We start from the raw sequence: 21,342 nt of genomic DNA on the forward strand, positions 1-21,342 counted from the left end.
ACCAAATAAGGCAATCATTTGAAGTACCACAGGAGCTTAAGATAGAGCTAGAAAGGGGGATGTGACGGTTCTTACAGACCATACAGGGCTTGAGTCATATGGTTTATACTTTGCTTTGAGGCACTGAAAAGTTGCTAATGTTCTGAAGTAGGGGGGACACTCTGTTATAGTTTAGAAAGACAACCCAAATGATTTGGAGCAGAGGAATCAGAAGGGGATAGGCAGGCTGGAGGCCATTAAACAGTTTATCCAATACGTCACAGGGAACCAGGAGGATGGACTGATAGACATTGGTACATGGAAACCATTTGTGCAGCTCATCAGAGCCAGGAGTTACAAGTGTGCCTACTGTTTATGCACGGCACTTATTATAAATCACATTATATAAATCCAAAATTTAAGGATGGCATTAAAAGAAAGGGCAATACCTATTTAAAAGTTGGTGTTTCCTAATATCTGATCATGTTTGTCTATTGTCTGGGTTCTTGGGCTGTTTTCACATTCCATCTGTAGAAGCAGTGTGATTGGTGTACCTTCAAAAATGCCCCCCAGGGGTTTGATGATATCATGCTGGTACCTTAAGGCTTACCAAGCTATGGTTTTGCAGTATGGAAAATCAGCAATTGGGTAAAGAGCAGACCATTTGTTTCTTGGGATGCCAATGTTAACCATGTTCACCAGCATGCTGGGAAGAGATGGTGTGTGAGAACTTACCACAGAGCCTGACAGGTGCACAGGTGCAGTGCAGAGGGAGACCCAAGGTGATGTGAAGGCTTCTGACCTGTGACATGAGCCTGGCAGTGCTGGGTAGTTCAGTGCAGTTGAAGGGTTTGACTGGGTGCTCTGGTCAGTCATGTGGTAGAGACTGTTGGAATGCTTCCTCATGGAGGCAGGTATAATGGCTTAGCCTCTGTACCCACAGGTTCTGTATCCTCCGATTGGGCTCAGCCAACTGTGGGTTGAAACTCTACGTACAAAAATCACATCTGTACAGAACGTATACAGAATTCTTCATCACTGGTCCCTAAACAACACAGCAACAATTATTTGCATAGCACTCAATACTCCAACTCATCCATAGCAGATTTAGTATACCTGGGAGGATAAGCATAGGTTACACAGAATGCTATATAGAAGAGGAACTTGATTATCTGTGGGTGGATTTGGACATCTTCATAACATTCTGGGAGGGATTCCATGTGGATACCATGGGATTACTGTGTGTTTTAGGGTGAGAGAAAGTAGTACGTGCAGGGGAGATGATGAACGCCAGACTTGTCTGTTTAGCTGTGGGGTTTCTTTCTTTCTTTCTTTCTTTCTTTCTTTCTTTCTTTCTTTCTTTCTTTCTTTCTTTCTTTCTTTCTTTCTTCAGCTTATTTCTCAGCCACAGGATGAAGCTGGGCTTTGAAGGGCAAGGCCAGAGACTGTTATTCATGTCTAAATGTCCACCTCAGAGTCTGCTGACGGCCTAGTAGAAGGATTCGAGTTGAGCTCTTGCAGTTAAGCGGGGACCACCCCTTCCATCTCCCCTGAACAGTTAAACACAAACAGAAAACAAAACATCCCAGTTTCTGGGGATATATACATGGTAGGAATCAAGACTTCTAGTTGATCTTGGAGGAGTTACTCAACTATCCTGATCTTCTGCTTCCACATCTGCTAGGACCCTGAACTTAGGGTCCTAAATGCTTGGCTAGGTCCTTGCTATTGGCTTACCCTCTGGGCTGGCTGCACTGAGTCCTGGGGTTCTCCTCTCATGGTGGGAGTTTATGAAGCAATTCTGAGCTCAGGGAAATAAAATGGGATAGATGGACAGCAGGCTTTCCAGAGTCAGGAAGCATCTGATCTATCATGTGACTATTTTAAGCTGTTGAGAACAGGTACCCTGCTGTTGGCATTTCCTGGAGGATGAAGGATGGCTTTCTAGTGCAGAGTCACTGCATTGAGAAGTGTGATGCATGCCCAGTTCTGGGCTCATACATCGTGGAAATTCAGATGCTCTTTCATCACCACAGGTGAGCAGAGAAATGCATAATCACGGCCCTGAAAGTCAGAGGAAGGGAGACAGTGGCACCTTCCCCAGGGATCCAGAGACACCCTGAGCCAGGCAGTGTGTGAATGTCAGAATCTTCTGCTGGAGGAGTTTCGGGGTAACTCCTGATACTGTTTGACTGAGTCTCAGGATGCACCTGGCCATGCAGATCATAAAGATTGAAGGAACTGTCTCTACCACCTTGTCCCATCGTCACTCTCTCCTGCTCTGTGATTGGCTTGAGCTTGGTGACACCTTGACTTACTAAGGCGGAAATTACAATCGGTCTGATTAGGTGATGAGGTTATTCTATTGTCTGGCTTAAAAAGAAGAAAACAAACGAGAGTCAGAGCTTAAGATTTCCAAGTTGTCCATTCCACCAAACACCAGCTTCAGTGATCTATGTAAGGAAGTCCAACTCAGGAAAGTCTCAATCTGCTAGGAGATAGTGTTGTCTGAACTGAAGCCAGAGGCAGTCGTCCCCAGCCTCCTACCCTGGTCATGAGGAATGCTGTACCTGGACTCCCACCCCAGTTCTGCTGCTTGCTTTTCCACATGCCCCACATACTTAGTACTTGCTCTTGTGCAGCAGAGGCCAATTCATTCAACAGCTCAGCATCACACGTCTGGTGCATTGATGGATGTGGTTAATGATGATGCCTACTTACTGGGTATTTGGGCAAAAATTAAATACAGCAAGGCCAACTGGGATGCCAAGGGACATGCCTTGTGAGTGAGACACATTCAGCTGGCAGTTACACTCACCCTCAAGTCCTCAGATTGTGGACATCTTCATAAGAACATAACGGAACCCAACGGTCAAAAGCTCACTCGACGCATCCTGGCTGTGGAGGATCACTGGCTTGTGCACCCATATCTGGAGCTCAGGATCCATCTCTAACGTCAGCTGTGGATGCTTGAGCTGTTCTCTGTGTTTCTGAACTTCTTAAAATGAGGATGAAGACGTCTGTCCTAAAGAGCTCTGCAAAGTATCAAGATTATATATGTAAAAGCCAACCCCAGTTCCCGGAACACAGCAGCCAGTTAATAAGGAGATTGTTAGTAGAAATAGACCGTGTTTTAGAGATCTTTTCAGTGCAATGCGAGTGTGTTAGAAAGTAAGTAATTAAAGGAGCCCAGAGGAACATGTTCATAGTTTGATCTTTGACAGATCTGTTGTTGCTGCGTTGCACAAAAACAACTGAGAGGCTGCAGATGGGGGTCAGCCGTACAGTGCCCGCCAAGCATGTGTGTGAGGCCCTGGGTTTGATGGCCAGTGCCATCAAAAGACTTTAAAAATGACTGAGGAGTGGGAGGAGCCAATGCTGTTGGTAAGTTTTAATGTCAACTTGCCACAAAGTAGAACCAGCTGAGTAGACAGTATCTCTTTAATATCTGTCCTGATGGCCTTACTTGATGCAGGAGGACCCAACCCCTCATTGTGGGGAGCACTATGGTAGCAGCCCAGATATAAAGGGCCTTTTGGGCATTTGGCCTTCCCTTCTCCCTAGCTGTTTCTGCTAGTTGTTCGTCTGACATCAGAACTACTGTTTCCAGGCTTCAGTTGTGAACAAAGAACCAGCAGCTCTTCAGGAAATATACAGGGTTTTGGCTCCAGATTGGGGGACTACTGAGGGCCCCAACCTCACAGACCAAATGGTTACTGTTGGCTTCCTCAGTAAGACAACTAACTGTAGGGCTTCTCTGCCGAGGCTCTCAGCCTCAAGGACCAAGCAAACAGGGGGTTCTCAGCTTATGAGGTGTGTTTCAGATGTTACTATCTTGACATCATCTGACTTAATAACCCACTCACCCCGGTGGTTCTGTTCTCCTAGGGAACACTGACTAGTATGTAGATGAAACACACAGGGAGCTGAGAAGGTTCTGAGTGGCTGCAAGAACAGAGCAACTCGAGGCTGGAGAATTTGGAAATGTGACCAAAGACTCTCAAACGCATTGACATAAAGACTCAAAGACACTAAGAGGTTTTCTTTGAAAATAAAGATCAGCATTGGCAAACCCCACAGATTTAAGGATGAGTTCTCTGAGAGGGGGCCAGGTTTCCATTTCCTGGTTCAGGCTGCCTTCTCCGAGTCCTTCGCCTCACCACAGTTGCTCAGCTCAATGGTAGCCTGTAGCTCTAAAGCTATTTGATGAAAACCTTGATGTTGGAGTGTTGGGTCTGGAGAGAGTCAGTGCACCATGCTCTCTGCCTGGCTGCTGCCTCTGCTTAAAGGAAGACAGCTATGACCTCTTTGCCAGAGGTAAAGTTCTGAAGAGTTTGTCTTCCAAGGCTTCTAGGAGGGACAGCATCCCTATAGGTGGTGTAGAAAGGTTGATAAGGGTGATCCTACCTGGTAGTTTCCCTCATGAGAAAGTAAAGGCTGGGCAAGCGAGTGCCCCCTGCAGGCCAGAGCTGGGGAGTGTCATGTGGGCTCTACTTAAGGCATTTCCTGGCGGCCTTGTTGGTGGTGTGCCTAAGTGATGGGCAGCCTGACATCCTTCCCTTTGGGATTTTAACACTGCTATTAACTTGTCACTGGGTTTTCCCTCCACCTTAGTTACTCCCACTCAGCAGATGTGGGGATCAAGGCACAGCTAACTTCAAAATTGTGTCTCTTATCTCTAAGTGGTTGTTTCATTTTACTCTGCAAGCAAACGTCACACTGTTGGTGTGACATTTGCAAGGAGCTTAGCTTTCTTCCTCAGCATAGTGTAGGGAGCTGTTTGCTTTGCTCCTTCTGGAAGGGTATGAGGGATGACACAGGCATATCCCCCAGATTACAGGGGTGCTCACAGGAAGCAGCCCCATCATTGCCAGAATATCGTTCTCTTAGGAATTCATCATCTTCCTTGTGATTGTGTAGAAATGAGATGAAGTCAGCTAGCATCAAGTCTTGAATATTGGCTTCAAGCTGCCAGAGTCCCATGGAGTCTTAATCTCACACCTCAGTCCTGTCTTCCATGGGAGTCCAGTAGGAGCATGCCAGCATTTCACCTGCAGGAGACTCAGGAAGTCCACTTTGTAGGAGAACCCTATGATGTGTTCTCTCATGCCAGCTGTCCTTTATCTCATTTAAAGAGATATGTGCAGGGCACAGGACTTCCATGGAGCATCTTGGTGGTGGAGGAGAACATTTCAGACTCACAGGAAGGTGGTATCACATCGTAGACACATCCAATACGCGTCACTACCTGTTCACGTACTACAGGCTTCAACTTCTGCCACATATTGAACTGTCATTTAGGCCTTCAGTGGCAATAATAATATTAGGTAATTACAAAGCCAGAGTCTGTATTTTGACCTTCATCGTTTCATTTTCTGCTTTCCGAGGGTGGATATAATCGATGTTCATAGATAAAAACATGAGAAGGGACAACGTGCATTGGCCAGGGTCCCACAGGTTAAGAAAATGGTCAAATGTAAGTCTGAAACCAGCTTGGTAAAAGCAATGATCCAACCACACAGCCCGGTGCATCTAAGCCCCAAGCCCGGCTTCGGCTCCAGGCTTCCAGGCTGCCCACTGACTGAGTGAGGCCCGGCCATGTTTTGACTCCTGAGCATTTCACTTACTTCCTCATCTTGATGGTAGTGAAAGGGCAGAGGAGAGTGTTCAAGGAGTGTACAAATGCAGCTGAAAACTTCCATACCAGAGCTTGAGCCAACAGCCTGGTAATCTGTTTGTGATTTTAATTTTGATTTTGATTTCATTATAAAGTGTTCGTGTACTTGGGAGCAACCCTTTCAAAAGGGAGTTCCTCATCTGAGCCACAGGATGATAGGATTTCCTCATTTCTTCTCAGGATTCTGTGGACCTGTTCTCCTTCTTGCTGCACAGAATGGAAACAGACCTGCTTTATTCAGTGGGTGTCCTAGGACAGTGGTGTCAAGTCTCTGAGTGTCTCTCGTACTCTTTCAGGATATATGTGAGGTCAAAGCACTCACTAAGCCTAAGACATGTCTTATATTTAAAATGACATTTGCATGGTACATGGTGCATAAGTTTCGAAGCAGCAAAAATTTGTTGGTAGCTCAGTGTGAACCAAGCAATGCACAAATGAAGGACTCATGCTGTCGGCCACCTGACCGTTACTGGTTTATTTTCGTTGTTGTTTTAAGACTGACTGAGCTGGGGATGTAGCTTCCTTGATAGAGTGCTTACCCGACATACACTAAGCCCTGGGTTCAATTCCTACCACCACATAAACACATAATCACGTGGTGGCACATGCCTGTAACTCTGACACTTGGGAGACAGAGGTAGGAAAATAAAAATTCAAGATCATCTTTCATCACAAAGCTCCATGGGATCCTAGCTCACGAACAAACAAACAAACAACAAAAACCCAAACAACAACAACAACAACAGTAACAAAATCAGCCCCCCAAAAAAGTTAATTTCCCTTAAGACTTCCTTTATGATTAAAAACTATTTTGTGTAACAATATAAGAATGATTTCGAGGGTTCCTCTGCTGTTCATCAAAGCACCATAAGAAGCTGCAGGTAAAGGGTGTGTGATGACTTCTGTTGCAGGTCAGGCTACATGCCTTTCCCAGGAAGGATTACTATTAAACTGTCACCCTTTAGGATGGGTATTCAGCTAGTATGTCTAATAATTGTACTGCATAATCTAGTCAGCTTGAAGCAAGCAGCTAGCAATATTCTCGCTTGCCATAAAACTCTATTTTCAATTGAAAATTGCATTTTGGGAAGCTTTGTTTAGATTAATTATTTATTTTATGTGTATGAGTTTGCATGTGTGTGTGTGTGCATCCTATAAGTGCAGGGATCATAGAGGCCAGAAAAGGGCATTGAATCCCCTATAACTGGAGTTACAGATGGCTGTGAGTCACCCCATGGGAGCTGAGAAGAGAACTCAGGTCCTCTGCAAGAGTGGCATGTATTCTAACCACTGAACCATCTCCCAGTCCCAGAAATCTGCAAGCTTTTGTCTCCTACTGTGAGCCTGACAGTTCCTAGTTCTTCAAATAATCTCATAAGGAAAATATTGGTTCATTGATGAATCTCAGATTCCACACTAACCTTTACAAGTAAGTGCTTGTTGTCTGTTGGTACAGAAGCAAAGAATGTTCACAGTTCAAAGGGGCTCTTGAATTTCTTCTCTTTTTGTTTGTTTGAGGTGGGATCTTGCTCTGTAGCCCAAGCTGACCTGGAATAACAGACCTTCCTGTCTTGGTGTCCTTAGTGCTAAGATTTTAGGCATGTGCTGCCATGCCTGGCTTCTCAGTAGCTTTTGAAAAACAATTTTAAATTATTTATTTAATTGTATTCATGTGTATGCATATATGCCTCCGTAAATTTATGTGCACCATGTGGAGGTAGACCTCCAGGTGTTGGATTCCTCAGAACTGCAGTGTAAGTAGTCATGAGCGGCCAAACATGAATGCTGGGGCTCAAACATAGGTCCTCTGCGAAGCAATAAATGCTCTTGGCCCCTCAGTCATTTCTCTAGCCCTGGAAAAATTATTTTTATAAAAGTATTGTGGTTTGAATATGTTTGGCCTCCAGAAAGTGTTAGCTCTAGTTGCTTATCTCTCCAATGTCTTTTATTTGAACGTTGGAGCTTTGTGGCATGTCTAATTTTTCATCCTTTCTGGATATGGACTCAATGTTTGTGTCTTCCTCAAATTGGCATTTTGAAATTGAATCTCCACTGTGATGGTATTGGGAGTGAGGTTGAGACACAATCAGGTCAAGAAGGTAGAACCCTCAGAAGTGGGGTTAGTACCCTAATCAAAGTGGCCTTGGTAGTAGGGAGACAGATCACTAGGTAAAGTGCTTGTTTTGTGAATCTAAAGACCTGGGTTCTGATCCCTGGAACTCACAAAAAGTTGGATGTGATATTGAAAAATCTATGATTGCAGTCTTCTAAGGGTAGAAGGCAGGGGCAGGAGAATCCCCTGAAGTTTGCAAGCCAGGTAACCTTGGAGGAGTATGCAGAGGTGAAGAAGAGAGCCTGTCTCAAGATGGACAATGGGAGACAATGATCTACAAGGTTATAACTTTATAGTGACTTCCTTCCACACACTGTGGTACTGTAGCACGCACGCACACACACGCGCGTGCACACACACACACACACACACACACACACACACACACACACACACACACAGGGACATTTCTAAGTGCCATTGGAGAGCTCTTCCCCACTTTTGCCCTGAAGAGTTTACACTGGAAGGATGGCCTTCAGTAAACCAGAGAATAAATCCCCCAGTATTTGGTCTTCTCAGCCTCCAGAACAGCTGTAAACTGCCTGTTGCCGAAGCCCTAAGGAAAATGGCTCTCTTCCCATCTGTGTTCCTTCCTGTTTTCTCAAATCCTCTCAAACTATTTTTCTTTTTCTTTCTCTTTCCCCTCTATTTAGGAAATTTCCTTCAGTTACTTTTTCTCTTCCAGATAAGGTCCCATTTGCCCAGCTCAGTCTCTCTGTGAGCATTCAGTGTAGACATGAATGACCTTGAACTTTAGATCCTCCTGCCTATACCTCCTGAGTGTTGAAATCACAAGTGGGTGCCACCGTGTCCAGTTTTTGCAGCGTACGTCACCCAGGGCTTTGCACATGCTTGGCACGAATTCTACCAACTGAGCCACACCCACACTCCTCAGACTAACCTTGAATCTGTTGAATATTCTATTTCCGCATTCATCCTTGAATTTCCAAGGGCATTTTCGGTTGTCTTAATTTCCCCTTAATTATGCTGTCTCTGTCTCATACATACATCACTCCTGCGAGTTTGATAATGCAAACTTTAAAGTTCCAGTCTTCCTCGCCTGTCTGTTCCTTTATTTATACTCTGATTTTGGTGTTTGTGTTTCTTATTGGAGGAGGCCTTTCATGCTTAGGAATTGCTGGTGATTGGCTCATCGTTACAGATGAACACTGGAGTTTGAGCCAGCTGGTAGGGCTGTTGACTAGCAGAGACTCTGGGGTGTGGTAGGATGGGTTAACGGGAAAATCTTTAACTGTCTTTTTGAGCCTTCTAGGTTTTCCAAAGAAATCATATCTCAGGCATTTACATTTTCAGCTTGGTTGTCGGCACTCTGGAAACCAATTAGAGGACACAGCTGAAGGTCACAGCATGCTGGAAATAAATGTTTGTTTCATGCTGCTTCTAGTATGGCCATCTTCAACTCTGGCTGGTGTCAATCACTCCAAAGATCTTGTTTTACTCCCTCAGAGATGAGCTCTCCAGACTTCTTCCTGGGTAGGAGAGATGCTGCACCCAGGTATCCGGGAGAAGAGATTTGTGGGATCCCAGGAGCTGCTTCCCACCATTGTGACAAATACCTGGGGTAGTTAACACAAAAAGAGGGAAGGCTCATTCTGCTTCCTTCTCAGAGATTTCATTCCTTGGTCAAGACAAGGGGGGCACATTAAGGAAGAGAGTGTGCTGTTGGTCACAGCTGCTCACCTCAAAAAAAGCCATGGATAAAGAAAAAAGGTTTCAGAACATCTCTGTCCCTTTCAAGGGAACACCCCAATGACCAGTAGACCTCTCAATACATGCTACCTTTTGTGTTTTGTCACCTCTGTGCTGGTTAATTCTGGTCAACTTGAAGCAAACTAGGAGGAGGGAAACCTCAACCGAGGAATTATTTCCATCAGATTGGTCTGTGACTAAGCGTAGGGACGCACTTAGTCTTTTAGGGTCTTTTTGAGTGCTAATTGTCTGAAGAAGGCCCAGCCCATTGTGGGCAACGTAGGCCTAGGTGAAGCCACAGAGAGCAAGGGGCATTCCTCTATGTTCTCTGCTTCAGCTCCTGCCTTGGCTTCCCTCTAAGACAAACTGCAACTCATAAGTCAAAAAACAAAAAAACAAACAAACAAAAAAAAACCCCTTTGCTCCCTGTCCTAGTCAGGATTCATATTCCTGCACAAACATCATGACCAAGAAGCAAGTTGGGGAGGAAAGGGTTTATTAAGCTTACATTTCTATGCTGTTCATTACCAAAGGAAGTCAGGACTGGAACTCAAGCAGGTCAGGAAGCAGGAGCTGATGCAGAGGCCATGGAGGGATGTTACTTACTGGCTTGCTTCCCCTGGCTTGCTCAGCTTGCTCTCTTATAGAACCCAGAACCACCAGCCTGGGGATGGCACCATCCACAATGGGCTGGGTCCTCCCTATTTGATCACTAATTGAGAAAATGTCTTACAGCTAGGTCTCATGAAGGCACTTCCACAACCGAGGCTCCTTTTTCTGTGATAACTCTCAGCTTGTGTCAAGTTGACACACAGAACCAGCCAGTACAGGGTCTCAGCTGGAAGACTGGGTGAATAGTTTATCACAGCAACGGAGAAACAGACTAGGGCATCTCAGACCTCTCCTAGCTGGGGCCTAAGGCTTTGTTTGATACACATTTAGTCCGCAGCTGGTGGACTGTTTTTAGAATTTATTTTAAGAGGTGGGTTTTTAACAAGAGGAAGTGAGTTGCTGTATGATGTCCTGAGTTCTCTTTCCCTCTCTTTCCCCTTCCCTCTTTCCCTCCCTTGTTTCTTCTCTCAAAACTAATAAAGTATGAAGGGCCCCAGTGGCATTTCTCTGCCACTACTGTGAGTCACATGCTGTCCTTCCTTCTACTTCCACTGCCTCTTGTCTGGGTGGGAAGAGTAACCTCAGTGAGACAAGACCTCCTGTCTACTCCAGAGTGGCCTGCTCTGTGAGTCCCCAAGCCTTTGTAGTATAGCCCTGCCAGTGTAGACTGCCTCACTTAAGAGTTATCTCTACTGCTGGCTTTGGGCTAACATTTTGTTTGCTAAGTCATTAAGCTGTGACTCTGTTTTGCAGCTTCTAACATTTTGTTGCTTGTATCGTTTTGTTTCTGTGCTTTTGAGAATCTGTGCTTTGAAAATCTCCTGCAGTAATATTAACAGGGCTGTGAGAATGAGCAAAAGTAACTGCGTGTTTGATCGCTCCTTATTTAGAAATTCTTTATTCTCTTCCTTTGGATTAAAACCACCCAGGATAGTCTAATCATAGCAAGCTTTAGTCAGCTCTCTACCATCTGCACTTTCAGAGCCTTCTCAGAAGATAGATGTGTGTGTGTGCACATGCATACATTTGGGGCAGTGCAGCCATATGCATGTACAAGCATGCCTGCAGACCCTGAAGCTACAGTTTTGCTGGATTCCCTGAGAATTTGCTGCAGCGTAGCAATGGGTGTCACATGTGAGATATTGTAATATACAGTACAGGGGTATAAAGCATACCCTTGGCTTCTGCCTTAGCGAGTTCATTCTACAAAGCAAGAGGAAATTCAAACCTATAGAGTCACACAGTGTAGCATTCGACAAATTTTCAGTTGTATCAGGGCCCCAAGTTTAGTTCCCAGCTCCCACAATAAGCAACTTCAAGCTGCCTTTAACTCCAGTGTCACCCATTGCCTCTGATCTCCTCAAACACCTGTGATTATGTACACACACACACACACACACACACACACACACACACACACACACACACACATGTGGATGACAGAGACCAACCTTGGTGTGGTTCTTCAAGAGCCCTATTTTTTTTTTCTTTAGACAAGGTCTCTCACTGAACCTGTTACTTACCTATAAGGCTAAGCTAGCTGTCTAGTGAACCCCAGGGATCCTCTTGTTGCCCCATCCCAGTGCTGGGACCAGAGGCCCACCACAATGTCTGTACTGTTTAGTTTTGTCAATTTACACAAACCTAATCCTATCTGGGGAGAGAAGCCGCAACTGAGAAAACACTTCCATTGGCTTGGCCTGTGGGTACATCTGTAGGGTATTTTCCTGATTGATGATTGATTGATGTGGGAAGGCCCAGCCCACTGTGGGTGGTGCCAGCCCTAGCCAGATGGTCCTGGATTGTATAAGAAAGGTAAGATAACTGTAGGCCTAAGAACAAACCAGTAAGCAACACTTCTCCATAGTTCCTGCCTCTGCTCCTGCTTGAGTTCCTGCCCTGACTGCCTTCAATGATAGACTGAGGTAAGGACTCATAAGCCAAATAGACCCTTTCCCTCAGGCTGCTTTGGGCCATGGTGATTATCACAGCAACAGAAAACAGACTAGGATGATGTTCGACTTTTACTTGGATGTAAGACCAAACCCATGCCTTCATGCTTGTGTGGCTTCATTGATTTTTTTTAACATGCCTTACTGGTAGAGCCATCTCCCTAGTCCTGACCTAATATCTTATTGTCCACTGTGTCTTAATTTCCTCACTGCTGAGAGGAGGGGCCTTGAACATGTTGACATTTTGAGGGTGGTTCAGCAGAACAATACACCGGAATCAGAATTGCTGCTCGGTAAAATGCAGATCCCAGTGCTCCCTACTCCAGTCAGAATCTCTGGCAGGGAAGGGACTTCAGCCTGTGCTGTAATGGCTTCCTGGGACCATGCCAATGTCTTCTTTATCTAGCCATTGTGGTGTCACGAGGCTCTCCAAGACTGACTGAAGTGCCAGTTAGCTCATCAGTGAAGATGGCTGCCAGGGCCTAGGGTAGGAGTTGGGGGGTTCTGGGATGATGATGGCAGAAGAGCTTGTATGATTCCATCAGGCCGGTGAGGTTTGAAGGCTCTGCTTCTTTAAGCCATGATGGGAGATGCCAATCGGCCAGAGGGATCCATTTCCTCTTATCTCCACAAGGGGTCAGTAAAGCACCAGGTCTGTCTTTGTTCAACTTGCAGAACAAAAGAATTTTGGCAACGCAGGACCAGCCAGATAAGCCTTATTTATGGCTAGCTTCCCGGCTTCTGAGCGCCTCTAAGAATCATTCTTCGCAGAGGGAAGTGCATTAGCCCACAGGTCTGAAAACTTACTTTCAACCTTTTCTAAAATAACTATCCTGGGGGCTCCGGAAGTCACTTTAAGATAGAGAAAATTGTTAGCCTTGTATTTCCTGAGGGTGTCTCTTTAGATGTGTTCAGGATGACTGGGCCCCTGCTGGAGAGGGGCTGGAGAGGGTTGGTAGCCGGGATAGCTGGACAGCCACCTGAGAACCTAGGGCAGGGTTACTAGCCCAGCTTTGAAATATCTGGAGGAAGCTCTAAAAGGCTACAAATACCTCACTGAAGATGCAAAGTACTGGAACTAAGTCAGACACCACCTGCTACCTCTTTGTCTAGGGCCATCTTCATCTTTAAAGCAGGTTGGCTACCCCAAGTGTTCTTTAAGACTATTCATGAGACACTGGCTGTCTTTTAGTATACCTTGTCTGGAGTTCAGAGGCTGTTTCTTTTCCCCCCTCTAGCTCACATTTTTTGGAACCACAGCCACAGGGTGAACACGGAAGAAGCTGATGTACCATACTTCCTGGGCTCTTGTGCCTCCCTGACCTAAGATCTGAGAGCTGTCCACAGTGACTGCTGCACTCCAGGTGATTGCCTAGGGCCATGGAGCTTTGAATGTCCTTTGTCCCCACCCATTCTTCCCTCCTGTATGCTGGTGTCTGAGGACAGACACCGCTTCAAATCTGGAAAGTGCCAGGTCACAGAATTCTGTAAGTGCCAGACACTTGACCCCAGAGCTTGTAATGATCAACACTGGTAAACTCATCAATTAATTAATCAGCCTGTTTGCCAGACCTCACACAAGGAACTCCGACACACTGGGCATTTTCCTGGGCACGGGTGTTTCATAGCTGAATATGATGTGGGCTTTGCTACGAAGAAAATTCGCTTCAAGCAGAGTTTCAAGCAGAGAATGTCAGAGATAAAATCAATGGCCCTGGTGCACCATGGAGAGGGCCGTGGTGGGAAGATAAATGAATATGACATGAAGCCTCTCCTACCTGGTGGGGGATGAACTGGCAAGTGACATTTCCTCAGCATCCCTGAGAGAATCCACGTGGGGTTAGTGAGGGGTGGTTTGAAAGACAAGGTGAGGAAACCTCTCTGTAGGCACACCTGGGCCACATTCGCTCACAGAGCTCCTGTAGCTAAGCACTGTGGTGGCTCACCCCTATTAGGATGGTGTGTGTGTGTGTGTGTGTGTGTGTGTGTGTGTGTTCCTGTGTGTGTGTACATGTGAGTGTGCAGACTCCTTGAGGACCGGATGAAGCAAGCCTTCCCGCTGGCACAGTCTCTGACTGCTTCTTCCTGTCCCAAGGGTCCTGGAGGTTCTGAGTGAATCCTAAACATCAGGTCCCCAGCCTCCACTCAGCGCCCACCTTGCTAGGATTCAGGAAGACCAGGTTGGAAAGGTCTAGAGTGGTCCGGGTCCCTTTGGCAGAACATGTGCTGGGTGTTGACTGACAACTACTCACACCAGACAAACCTCCTTCCTTTTTCTCTTTACTTTCTTATTGGAGAGCAATTTATCCAGATTTGCCCAAGACCATTCTAGTGTTAAACTGGAAACTCTTGAGTCCTAGGGATGCCCCCTCTCTGGGCCAGCTGGGGTGGCTGGGTATTCTTTAGTTCTCCTCTTTAACGTGTTTCTGGTACATGCTGCTGCTTCCCTGTGGTTTCTCTTTGCTTCAAGCAGAGGTGTTTTTGATCAGTATGAGTGCAAAGCTTTGCCCCATAGGCCTGTTTGTCAGTGCCCACCTCTCCACACTCCTTGGGAGATTTCTGCTCCCACCCCCTGTGGCTCTGAGCTCTCTGCAGTGGATGCTTCTTCCTCCTGGTGACTGCTGTGGGATCTGGATTGTAATCTCCCTCTCTCCCTTCTCCCCCTCCCCCTCCTCTTCCCTCTCCCTTCTCTTCCCCTGCTCCTGTTCCCCTCCTCCTCCTCCTCCTTCTCCCCCCTCATGATTTATGCAGACAAACTGACTACTCTCTGCCTGATGAGAGTTCCCTTAACACAGCCCCACAGACTGGTGGCTTAAATAAGAAGAATGTATTTTCTCACAGCTAGTGTCTAAAGTAAGGCATCCATGAGGCACCTCCCACAGCTTCTAGTGAGACTGTCAGAAAAGATGGTTGTTTTTCTAACCTACTCTAATATGACCTTGTCTCAGCTGATCTCATCTGCAATGGCCCAGTTTCCACACAAGGCCATGTTCTTTCTGAGGTGTCTGACTTTGATGTGTCTTTTGGGGGACAATTCACAACAAGCAGCGTCCATTTGGTGGGGGGGGGGGGGTCCTGGGGTTTAGAACCCAGAGCTTTGCACTGCTTTTAGAGGATGGTTGTGTATGCTGTTTCCGAGTCCTCTGACCACTTACTGGTCTTTTAGGGGAGCCCTTTTTCTTATCTCTTAACAAGTTATTTAAATGTCTCTGTTCTCGTTTGCTTTCTTGGATTTAATCATTTTAATTTATTTTTCTATGCCCCACCCCTTTCAAAACACTGGCAACCTTGCCCACCTTGCTTCTTGTCAGGAAGTCTTTTCTCCTGAAGCTCCAGGGCTTGCCCAGCCTTCTTTTCAGCTTGACGCCTTGCCTGGGAGTCACAAGCCTTTCCTTTCCGTGCTCTGCCCTGGAGATCTGTGAAAGGACTGGGAGGGGAGGGGAGTGGTGAGGAGGCAGGGTCTTCACCTAAAGCATTACCAAATAGCGAAGTTTATCTCCACAGGAATCTGTTTGATTTCTTCATCTTGAGTTTCCCTTCCTTCATTTCACACGGGAAAGGACTTCCACTAAAGGGTAGAAAGTCTGAGTTAGAATTCGGACACCTCTGCCCCCCAGACTGGACATTTACACCAGCAGAGAGGTCACCCTGGAGAGTTTCCACTGAGGATCTGATTGAATATTCATTTCAACCAGGCCTGAGAGCTCTGTGGTCACCCTCTCCTCCCTTCAACACTTGGGAGCTATAGCTGGAGAGAAACTTCCAGGTCACATAGGTAGTCCATGAAGCAAAAGGGCAGCAAGGTTGACAAAAGAAGGTAACATCAATTACTTGCCTGGAACGACTGCTGCCTGAAAGCACCACAGGAGAAAATGAATATGCAGAAAGACTTGAAGGTGCTATGATTTTGTGAAACATGGCATCACTGCATAGGTGTCTATATCAGCCTTGAATTCAATAAGACTCCTGCTTCAGCCTCCTCAGTGCTGAGATTATAGGTATATGCTACCATTTCTGGCTTATACACCACCTTAACCAGATAGGGAATGGGGATATAGGCCCTTATAGGAGATACAGTGATTTTTACAAAAGATGAATGGGCCCTAAGAATGGATGGGATGTGCAAAATAGCAGGTAGGCCTAGTTACTTCCAGCCTCTCATCTTGTAAGTTTTTGAAACAGGGGCTCATGTGACTCATACCCTGTGGTGAATGAAGATGACCTTGAACTTTGATTTTTCTGCCTCTGCCTCTCAAGTGTTGGAATGCTGGTATGTATCACTTTGACCTGTTTATGGTGCTGAGGATTGAACCCAGTGCTTTGGGCATTCAAGGCAGATACCACCTAAGCCACATCCCCAGCCCTTAGTGTCCCTTCTTGTAATGAGTGGACACCTCCCTGTTGGTGGAACTCTAGGGGCAGGACTGATGACCGTTGAGTCCCTTTTGGAAAATTGCCACTAGGCAGATGAATGAGTTCAGGGATAGTCTCTCCCTATCCTGGCTGTTTTTCATGTCTTAGGCTCAAAATAACTACTCTGCTGAAGTGGCGTCTTTGGGGTAGACTGCCGTGAGTGCTCACACAGCTCTGCTTTGGGGTAGAATGCTCTGGTTTTCAAGACAAGCTTGTGGAATTTGCTCTAAACACCCTTCTTCTTTAAAGCTATGTGGGTGCCTGACATGGGAAGTCGATACCCATGGTGGATCTGGACTCCACCCTGGTTCCCTTTTCCTGTGGCTGTTGATGAGGACTGAGAGAACATTTGGTCCTGTTCCAAACTAGGCTCAAGATGAAGATGAGCAGCCTCTTGCCCAAACTTCACAAGGATTGTTGGCAGTGTTCCTAGAGGTTTAGAGCTTTCCCATGGGGAAGGCAGAGTTTGGGCCGCCAGCCAGGAGAGGACAGGCTTCCTCTTGCTTTTCTGTCTGTCATTCCTAACCCTCAGCTAGAAATTTTATCCTTTTTCTGCTCCACCCACCCATCCTGTTCTTTCTTATTGTCCAATGTTTAGCGAAAGCCTTCTCTTCTTTGTGGCGTGTCATTCAAGAGCTCACGCCAGCTTAACTCTTCCCAGCTCCCGCAGCCTTTTGGCATCCATATTTGAGTGAGTCTCCTGTCCTTTTGTATATAGCCTGCCTCATTCCAAGGAGCTCTCCGGCAACTACGGCTCCTGTATCCCAAGGGTTCTATAGTGCAGTTTCCATATCAATCATGATATCAGTGCATAATAAATATCATTTTTAGAACAGGGAATGCATGCAGCTAGGGTAGAAACAATTTTATATTCTAAGTCAGTATGCCTCAAACACTGGACATCATATCACCCAGGAATGGTGCTCAAGCCCTAAGATTCTGATTCCGTGGGCCCTGACTGGGGCTTCACACTTCTGCATCAAGCAAGCATCAGAGCTACACCATATCTGTATAGCACTTTTCCTGTCTGCTGTAGCTGTAGCTAGTATTAATGATACCTGTCTGACTTGTTTGCAGTCAAACTTTTAGCACCTGGCACTTTGTCTTGTATTGGGAAGGCACATCCTGAATGTTGCTTTGGTTAAATGGATAGAAGTTCATCACCAGGCTTGTGTTCAGAGGGTTTCAATGCACACAGCACTAAAGAGGTCAAAGATGTGTGCTTGGTTGTTATGAATAGCTAGGAGCTGTAGGTTCTCTCTGAAGCCCACTCAGACTTCTCAACGTGTTTATTGGCCTTTGTGAAAATGGGGCCTGTTGATGGTTGAAAGGGTTGGGTGGGGATTGGCTGTGTGAGCTGGGACTGCCTTGGAGAACATCATCTTCACCTGAGATGGTGTTGTAGATACGGTGCTGCATCACCTGCGGTCACAGATGTTCTGTCTCTGTGTCATTCTTAGGCTGTTCATGGAGATGAGCTGCCTCTCATCTCTCTAGAGGACCTGTTCTATCCTCAATCTCAACTAGATCCTCTCTACCTGGTCGGGTCTTACCTTCCTTCACTTGGTGTCTTGTGACACAACTGTGATGCTCAGGAAGCATTTAAAGCTACTTCACGGAAGAATTAGTCAGATTGTGTGAGAGACTAGGAAACATAGGAGGAAAACAGCAAGGATGTTTTTATAGGTTAAATCTAGTGTTCCCTGGAAGCTGGGTTGGAGGGCTCTTCAGAGGTGGGACTGTATTCTGAGGGCTCTGACCGAATGAGTAGATTGATGGATTCATAGCTTATGGACTATTGGGAGGCAGAGGAAATCTAATGGGGTGGGACCTTGTTGGAGAGAGTGGGCATTGGGGCATGTCTTCAATTTGTTCTCCATTCCTCTCCTTGCTTCTTGGCTGCTGTAGGGTGAGCAACTTTCCTCATCCACATGCTTCCTGCCTTCCATGATGGTTCTTCTGCCTCACCTCAGGCCCAGACACAATGGAGTCAGGTAACCACAAACAGAAATTGTCAGCCAAAAGGACTCTTTCTTACTTCAAGTAATTTTAGCAGATACCTTGTAGTAACAAAAATCTGAATAGCACAGGTGGGTATCTAGCCTGTCTCGGTTAAGGCTACCAAGCAAATTTTTTTCTTCTATCCCAGCTTTTCCTAGATCACTCCATCTGTGCATCAGTTTTAAGCTGATGTCAGTAATGAGAGCTCACGTTTACTGAGTGTTTAGTATGTGCTGGGCATCACAATGATTGCCGATTGTACATTATTTTGCCAAACCTTTACAATAATTTACAGTAAGTTTATAAAATAGATGTCTGTTGTCTGCATTTACACACCGAGGCAAGTAGAAATATGGGACAGGGCAAAGAGAGATAACTTGTTCCAGTTGCAGAGCTTGAAGTCAGCCCTTTTGCTCCCGTGCTGCTGAACATTGCTGTGATAATTAACCTTGGCTCCTACTCGCTTAGGACTGCCATCCTCGAAACCCTTTGCTTAGAGCCCCCTCATTTCTCTTATTTATCTCCCTATCATTCTAGCTGCAGCTCTTCTCCAGTTCCAGCCCAGAGACCAGGCTGACCTCTACATCCTCACTCCACTTTCCATATGTTGGGTTCATCTTTATTTCTTTACCAGCCTTGACCTTCACACATAGCCACCATCTGCTGACCTGTTGGCTATCCCTGTACTGCAATATGCAATATCTGGCTGCTGCTTCCTCAGGGAGCTGTGTCTACCATTGTCAAGAGAGCAGCACTGTCCACGTTCCTCTTAGGTTTAACTTCATGACCCAGAGTGTCTACATTCCTCATGACCTCTCTCAGCGGAAACATTTGGGTCCCACTGTCAACAGGGACCACTTTCTTTCTCTATCGAGGCCTTTACCAGAAACTTACTACAGACCTCATAGAGCATGACCCCACCTGCCTGGGCCTTGGTTTCCCTTTCACCTCATTTCTCTTCCTAAGAAGCCCATGATCCTCAAGAAACTAGAACATCCACAGATAGACTCTGTTGCTAGGCTCCAGAAACCCTGGAAGTGGAGGTGAGAGGCGGGTAGAGGAAGCCTCTTTGGTGCTATCCTGCTGAGGAGTATCACTGGTTCAGAATAAGAGGCATGAATTCTGTATATAGTAGAGTCTAAGTATGCCTCTGTCCATGTGAAACACTGCAGGAAGGGTTCTCGAAGCCCGGGTCCTGGGTAGGTCCAGGAGTTGCTCATAAGACCATGTATATTTGCGGGCCATCTTATTTGCATAATGGGGAGGACCTTGATAAAAATTGTCATGCCCTACTTCCTTCTTATGAACCTAGGAGCCTGGGTTTGAAATAAAATTCCTAATAATTTTATCTACATTGGGGCTCAAGGGGTCACTTCTTTTGGCAGGGCATCTGTATCTGCCTTACAAGGAATTAAATGTCTCTATCACTCCCCATACGCATCCCATGACTCATACCAACTTGAATGGAGCACAACCTTGTCAGTCAGTTATGAGTTTTCTTTGAAGCCCCTTAGAAATCCTTCCTTCTCCCAACGGGCCCAGAGTGGGACAAGCATGCTTGGCTCAGGAACAAGCAGAAACTTTGCACCAAATTCCCACCTTCCTTCTGATTACCTCCTCTTTAACTGAGAAATGGCACCAGTCCCTCCTCCCCTATCCCCTGGGGCTGTTGGAGAAGCCAGAACCATCAGGAAACTAATGTACAGAGCAGGCATCATGAGACAAAAATGTAGTCTTTTTAACTTCTAAAGCTTGCCTCGGGGATGGTAGGCACTGGGAACGGGGAACTTGGTTGTTCTACTCATGTTGAGATAAGTCAGAGCAGTTATGGTCCCCTAGGAACAGACCATTTCTATTTCTGCTTGGTGCTTCCTAACCACCTTCTCTGTCACCAGGGCCTCTGTAAGTCTCCTCCCAGGGCTGCAGAAAGAGATGTTTGCCATTAGTTTGAAGGAAACTGGTTGCTATTGTTTGAAATAGCATAGGAAACCCCAACTCCTGTCTAAATTTATCCTTCCTAATGTATTTCCCTCAAGCCACTAATTCACTCGTATGCTGGTCCATTCATGTGTATTTGCAGTTGTATGTATACACACATATATGTAGAGAGGCTGGAGGACAGCCTCCAGTGCCATTCCTTGGGTGCTGTCCACCACTGATTTTTTGAGGCAGGGTCTTTCATTGGCTTAGACATTCACAAGTAGGCTATGCTAGCTGGCTAGCCAGCCCCAAGGATATGCTGGTCTCTTTGCCTCCCCAGTTTTGGGATTATGAGTGCATGTTGTCATATATGGCTTTTTAAACATGGGGTTCTAGGGCTCAAATCTAGGTTTTCATGTTGGTGAGGCAAGTGCTTTACCTATTGATCTCTCTCAGGACCTCTGTTCATTGATTTGTGTCTAAAATGAGAGGGCCCAACTCTTCCTCACCTTCCCTAGGGGCTTTTGAGAACCACAGATTCTCATTTTGAGAAGGCCAGGCCTATGATCTATGAACAATAAGAGTTGACCCAAACGATATATCTTAATGTAGTCTTCAATAAGCTCCACCACAGCTGACAGAGTCTTGGTGGGCTTTCCACCAACTGCAGAGGTGGCTGAGAACAGAGTGCTGCCTGCTTGCATCCCCTGACTCCAGCAGAGACTCAGGAATATCTTCATAATTCCACTATGGGCGGCAGGAATCCAGGCATCATTCCCAACTAGGTGTGAGGGAGTAAAGATGGCGGGATACTTTATGAGAGCCATGGGAAAAAATGTCCCCTTTTGGGAGGCAGAGCTATGGACTTTGAATTTACCAGCACAGTTTGCATGAAGACAGACACTGCTTCTCTACTGCTTGACGTTTAAGGCAGGAGTTGTGTTCAAGAGCTAGGCAGGTCTTCT

General features: G+C 46.0%; 1 long non-coding RNA gene across 3 annotated transcripts in view; it reads left to right on the plus strand.

Annotated features, from left to right (window-relative positions):
• The window catches only part of LOC148001894 (uncharacterized), a 43,291-nt gene that overhangs the window by 12,406 nt on the left and 9,543 nt on the right, over positions 1-21,342 (plus strand). Inside the window, exons 1-3 of one of the 3 annotated variants that reach the window (XR_015635818.1) lie at positions 11,878-12,016; positions 12,719-12,836; positions 13,282-13,407. The exons of 1 other annotated variant lie outside the window; for it this stretch is intronic. This is a non-coding gene — a long non-coding RNA (uncharacterized LOC148001894). Of the gene's footprint in view, positions 1-11,877; positions 12,017-12,718; positions 12,837-13,281; positions 13,408-21,342 lie in introns of those variants that run through there. One more of the 3 variants, XR_015635819.1, reaches the window with a different exon arrangement.

The sequence above is a fragment of the Rattus norvegicus genome, chromosome 13, assembly GCF_021556685.1.
Source record: "Rattus norvegicus strain SHRSP/BbbUtx chromosome 13, alternate assembly SHRSP_T2T, whole genome shotgun sequence".
In the NCBI taxonomy this organism is placed as follows: domain Eukaryota; kingdom Metazoa; phylum Chordata; class Mammalia; order Rodentia; family Muridae; genus Rattus; species Rattus norvegicus.